Source organism: Ursus arctos, chromosome X, assembly GCF_023065955.2.
Source record: "Ursus arctos isolate Adak ecotype North America chromosome X, UrsArc2.0, whole genome shotgun sequence".
NCBI lineage: Eukaryota > Metazoa > Chordata > Mammalia > Carnivora > Ursidae > Ursus > Ursus arctos.
In genome coordinates, this window is record NC_079873.1 from 48,109,438 (window position 1) to 48,116,275 (window position 6,838).

A 6,838-nucleotide genomic window follows, 5' to 3' on the forward strand; every position below is an offset into this window, starting at 1 on the left:
ATGTGGAGAAAGGACATCCCTCTTACACTGTTGGTGGGAATGCAAGTTGGTACAGCCACTTTGGAAAACAGTGTGGAATTTCTTCAAAAATTTAGAAATGGAACTACCTGGTGACCCAGCAATTGCACTACTCGGTATTTACCCCAAAGATACAGACATAGTTAAAAGAAGGGCCATATGTACCCCAATGGTCATAGCAGCTATGTCCACAATAGCCAAACTGTGGAAGGAGCTGAGATGCCTTTCAACAGACGAACGGATAAAGAAGAAGTGGTCCATATATACAATGGAATATTACTCAGCCATCAGAAAGGATGAATACCCACCATTTGCATCGACATGGATGGAACTAGAGTGGATTATGCTACGTGCAATAAGTCAAGAAGAGAAAGACAATTATCATAAAGTTTCACTCATATGTGGAACATAAAGAATCGCACAGAGGATATTAGGGGAAGGAAGGGAAAACTGAATTTAGGGAAATCAGAGTGGGAGACAAACCATTAGAAACTGTGGACTCCAGGAAACTATCTGAGGGTTTCTGGAAGAAGAAGGGTGCAGAAATGGGGTACCCCAGTGATTGGTATTGAGGAGAGCACGTGTTGAATAAGCACTGGGTGTCATACGCAAACAATGAATCATGGAACACTACATCAAAAACTAATGATGTACTGTATGGTGACTAACATAACATAATAAAAATAATAAATAAAATAAAAATAAATAAAAATAAATTTATTGTTGTTATTGTAAAGACTAAATATAGTCTTCAGGACTATTATTTGGCAAAAAGCAAGGACCATTATTTGTCAAAATGTCCACCAGCATGTAGGAAATCTTTTTCTGAATCATTTCTGAAATATAAAGATGACATCATGGGAGAGCTATTAGAAGTAACAGAAATGATATTAAATGAAGCAACTGGCTTATAAAAATTAGCGGAAATACATGTGGAAAATAATACAAGCTTATCTATGTTTATTGTGGTTATGTATGTATTTGTTAGGACAACTTTTTGGCATTGCGGTTCATATTTGAATCGTGTAATATAACTATCTTAAGTATATGAATAAATACGTACACTAGACATATTGAGAGAATAAGATAGGGAATTAATGAATTATGGTAAAACAATTTTTATCCAGCATAATAATTTATCTTTTGCCTTTATTATTTTTTTTAAAGATTTTATTTATTTATTCGACAGAGATAGAGACAGCCAGCGAGAGAGGGAACACAAGCAGGGGGAGTGGGAGAGGAAGAAGCAGGCACATAGCAGAAGAGCCTGATGTGGGGCTCGATCCCATAATGCCGGGATCACGCCCTGAGCCGAAGGCAGACGCTTAACTGCTGTGCCACCCAGGCGCCCCTATCTTTTGCCTTTAAAACATGACTTCCAAGGACCCTTTAAAAAGATCATGTGGAGAAAAAAAAAGAAAGGTTAAAGTCATAGAATGGGAAGAAAATTCTAAGTCCAAAACTTTCCCATCTTTTGTAGATAGGGTTCATTTAGACATCACATCAGGTAAACTTACCATCTTCAGTCTAACATCATCAGATGAAGATGAGTATAAAATTGAATCTCCAAGCATTAAAAATAATATCAAGTTCATTCTGTAGTGATTGAGCCTCTTCAATATCCAACACTAAATTGCACATTGACTGTTGAAGACATTACAGTCAATTGCAGGATCCTGGAATCTTACAAACTTATATAGACCTTATAAAGTACTCATGGAATTTTCTTCAGTACCGTGTAAAAATAGCTGTGATTCATCTGAAGTGTATATTAAGAAGGAAAATGATTTCTCATAGGAAATACAACCATTAGCAATCCATTATTCAAACAGACATCATCACTTGTTTTAGCAATCTGTGTCGCAGATGGTAATTCAAGTCACGGTTTTGTGATTATATCAGCAGTAATACTAGTAGGAATAGTAATTTTATTTTTGCTGCTTAGAAAAGGTTCTCTGAAATGTGGCAGAGAAACAGAACCAACTCCAGTTGACTGGTACTACAAGCCAAAATCAAATGTATAGTAACTAAGTAATTCAAATAATGAAATGAATTTCTTCTGATTTACCATTCATGTATTACATCATCTTTGAGAAAATTTTGGAATTCTAACCTGAAGTAGTCCTTCATCAGAAGGTATTTTTTGGAAGAAATATCAACTAACAACCAGCGTTAGTATCTGTTCTATCACTGCATGTGACTGGCTGCTGTATATGACTATTGTCTCTCAATTTTTTATTACAAATTTTGTATCAGAGAGATGTAAACTTCTAAATATGTAAATAAATGCAAATATATACACTTTTAAAAGGTTCTAAAAAGTGCAACAAATAGTTGTGTGTGACTGGTTACTTTTTTAAAAAAGATTTATTTATTTTAGAGAGAGAGTGGGGGAGGGGCAGAAGGAAAGAGAAAGAGAGAGAGAAACTGAAACAGACTCCCCACTGGGCATGGAGCCCAATGTGGGGTTCCATCTCACAACCCTGAAATCATGACCTGAGCTGAAATTAAGAGTTAGACACTTAACCAGCTGAGCCACCCAGGTGCCCCATGACTGATTACTTTTGTGTAAAAACAAAATGAAAACAAAAATAAGAAAACTCTTTTGTGGGCTTTTGGGCCCCAAAATAGGATATAAGCCAGTGAAAAGGAAATAATGTTTGAATGAGTATATGTGTTCTTTGGGAGCATGAGACAAACACTCTAACAAATATTGGTTTTCCTGATGAATCTAAAAATCATCAATGTCACATAAGAGCAATATCCCTGAGTTGTCTTGTAACTCTCTGAGAACAGGACATCTAAACATGCATTGGTTGTGTCTATCCACTACAGTTAGGATTTGGAGATGTTGTTAGCATTTACTTTGGACAATATCCTTTTTGGCAACTGTGTGTCAAGAACTATGAGAGGCATAAGTTTTTACCCTACTTGTAGGCTAACAATTTGATCTGAGTTTTATAGATGTTGGAAGAAGATACAAGACACCTGAGTCAGATATAAAAAGGATGGTTTCTTACTCATGCCACAGCAGGCAGCATGAACTTTTTTGCACTGGTTACCTTCAGTCCCCAAGTCCGATGCTAGTGATAAGAAGCACCACAGATGTATGAAATGCAGACAATGGGTCTGCATTACAATATAGGAAATTCCATTATTTTAAATGGACTTTTTAAATGGACAATTAGCAAACGTCCTCAGAGGGAAGTACTACCTTTATGTTCCTGAATAGCACATAAATATGCCCTCTGCTCCAGAGGGAAATACTATTTCTACTTTCTTCCAAGACTGTTTGTTATACAGTTAGCATTGAAAAATAGTTTGGAACAAAAGCTGTTAATGTCTCTAATCAGAATTCAGGTAGAAATATGAGACCTATAAAGAATTGTCTCCAAACAACAACAAGCTATTTCTAAAGATTTTTATGGAAATGCATAGGACTTATAATATCCAAAAGTATTTTGAAAAAGAATAACCATGCTGTAGGCCTTTATACTGTTAGTTTCCAAGACATCATAAACCAATAGCATTGAAAAAAGTATGGCATTGGCATAAAGATAGGCACATAGATCAATTTAGCAGAAAAGAGAATCCAGAAATAGACCCATTTGGATATAGTCAGATTGTCAGCAAAGGTGCAAAGCTAATTCAGTGGAGAAAAGATAATGTTATCAGAGACTGGTACTATAACAATTGGATAGCCATAAGTTAAAATAAATGATTGTCAATCCTTACATTAACCATATAAAAAAATTAAGTATTAATTGACATTAGACTTAAATGTAAGAGCTAATATTACAACATTTTTAGAAGAAAAAATAGGCAAAATTTAAGTGAATGTGGATTTGGTAAAAATATCTTAAATAGGTTGCAAAAATATGAAGTATAATAGACAAAATCAATAAATTGGACTTCATCCAAATTAAAATACTTTGTTCTACTAAGGAAACTATCAGAAAAATAAAAATGAAGACACAGAACAGGAAAAAAATATCTGTGAAACATGTAACCATCACAGGGCTTGTAATTTGAATATATAAAGAACCCTTAAAAATCAATATGTGGTAAGCAAACAACACAATTATAATGGGCAAATATTAGAACAAACTCTTCATCCAAAAAGATAAATGGATGGCAACTAAACACACGAGAAGATGCTCAACATTATAAGTAGGGAAACGCTAGTTAAAACTAAAATGATATGCCACAGCACACCTATTAGAATGGCTCAAATTAAAAAGACTGACAATACTAGGGCTCCATGACTACATGATGTGAATATATGTGGTTATGGATATTTGGAAACAGTTGTGCAATTTCTTAAAATGATAAACGTATACTTACCATACCGTTGCTCTTAAGCTTTTATCTGAAAGAAATGAAAGCATATGTCCACACAAAGTCTTGCACTTATAAATATTCTTAGCCTCTTTATTTCTAGTGGTCAAAAACTGGAAACATCTAGTAGACAGTAAAGGCATTAATTTTTCTGACATCCACCCTAGTGACATTTTTCTAGATATGTCTCCTGAGGCAAGAGAAACAAAAGCAAAAATAAACTATTGGGACTACATCAAAATAAAAAGTACAGCAAAGAAAACAACAAAACAAAGGCAACCTAATGAATGGGAGAAAATATTTGCAAATGATATATCTGATAAGAGGTTATTATCAAAAATGTACAAAGAACTTATACAACTCAACACCAAAAAAATAAAATAATCCAATTAAAAATGGGCAAAAGACATTACTACCCATCACCAGCCTATCCCATTCCCCCACCACCCTCCCCTCTGAAGCCCTCAGTTTGTTTCTCAGAGTCCATAGTCTCTCATGCTTCATTCCTCCTTCTGATTTCCCCCTGCCTTTCTTTATCCCTTTCTTCTCCTACCGATCTTCCTAGTACTTATGTTCCATAGATGAGAGAAACCATATGATAATTGTCTTTCTCCGCTTGACTTATTTCACTTAGCATTATCTCCTCCAGTGCCATCCAATTGCAGCAAATGTTAAGAAATCGTTCTTTTTTATAGCTGAGTAATATTCAATTGTATATATGGACCACATCTTCTTAATCCATTAATCTGTTGAAGGGCACCTCGGCTCCTTCCACGATTTAGCTATTGTGGACAATGCTGCTATGAACATTGGGGTGCATATGGCCCTTCTCTTCACTACGTCTGTATCTTTGGGGTAGATACCCAGTAGTGCAATGGCTGGATCATAGGGTAGCTCAATTTTTAACTTTTTAAGGGACCTTCACGCTGTTTTCCAGAGTGGCTGTACCAACTTGCATTCCCACCAACAATGTAGGAGGGATCGCCTTTCTTGACATCCTCTCCAAAAATTGTTGTTTCTTCCCATGTCAATTTTTGCCATTCTAACTGGTGTGAGGTGGTATCACAGTGTGGTTTTGATTTGAATTTCCTTGATGGCTAATGATTTTGAACGTTTTTTCATGTGTCTGTTAGCCATTTGTATGTCTTCATTGGAAAAGTGTCTGTTCATATCTTCTGCCCATTTTATGATTTGTTTATTTGTTTCCCATGTATTGAGTTTCAGAAGTTCTTTGTAGATCTTGGATACCAGTCTTTTATCTGTAGCATCATTTGCAAATATATTCTCCCATTCTGTGGGCTTCCTCTTAGAGTTTTGACTGTTTCCTTGGCTGTGCAGAAGCTTTTTATCTTGATGAAGTCCCACAAGTTCATTTTATCTTTTGTTTCTCTTGCCTTGGAGATGTGTCATGAAAAATTTTGCTGTGGCTGATGTCGTAGAGGTTTCTGCCTTTGTTCTCCTATAGGATTTTGATGGATTCCTGTCTCACATCGAGGTCTTTCATCCGTTTGGAGTTGATCTTTATGTATGGTGTGAGAGAGTGGTCAAGTCTCATTCTTTTGCATGTAGCTGTCCAATTTTCCCAGCACCATTTATTGAAGAGACTGTCTTTTTTCCACCGGATGTTTTTTCCTGCTTTATCAAAGATTAGTTGCCCAAAGAGCCGATGGTCCATTCTTGGGTTTTCTATTCTGTTCCATTGGTCTATGTGTCTGTTTTTGTGCCAGTACCATGCTGTCTTGGTGATCACAACTTTGTAATACCACTTGAAATCCGGCATTGTGATGCCCCCAGCTTTGTTTTTTCTTTTCAACACTTCCTTGGCAATTCGTGGCCACTTCTGGTTCCACACAAATTTAAGGGGTGTTTGTTCTAGTTCTTTGAAAAATATCATTGGTATTTTGATCGGGATAGCATTGAAAGTGTAGATTGCTCTGGGTAGCATGGACATTTTAACTATGTTAATTCTTCTGATCCATGAGCTTGGAATATTTTTCATCTTTTTGTGTCTTCTTCAATGTCTTTCAAGAGTGATTTGTAATTTCTAGAATATTAATCCTTTACGTCTCTCATTAAGTTAATTCCAAGATAACGTATGATTTTTGGTGCTATTGTAAATGGAATGGATTCCCTAATTTCTCTTTCTTCAGTCTCATTGTTCATGTACAGAAATGCAACTGATTTCTGAGGATTGATTTTGTATCCCGCCACATTACTGAATTGCTGTATAACTTCTTTTTTTTTTTCCTGTATAACTTCTAATAGTTTGGGAGTGGATTCTTTTGGGTTTTCCATATAGAGTATTATGTCATCTGCGAAGAGAGACAGTTTGACTTCTTCTTTGCTGATTTGGATACCTTTTATCCCTTTTTGTTGTCCGATTGCTGTTGCAAGGACCTCTAATACCATGTTGAATAATAATGGCGAGAGTGGGCATACTTGTCATGTTCCTGATCTTAAGGAAAAGGCTTCCAGCTTTTCC

The 6,838-nt window shown here is 35.8% G+C and overlaps 1 pseudogene; it reads left to right on the forward strand.

The window, feature by feature from the left end:
• The first annotated feature begins 1,389 nt into the window (after positions 1-1,389).
• Positions 1,390-2,042, forward strand: LOC113248763 (lymphocyte function-associated antigen 3-like; annotated as a pseudogene).
• Positions 2,043-6,838: the final 4,796 nt, after the last annotated feature.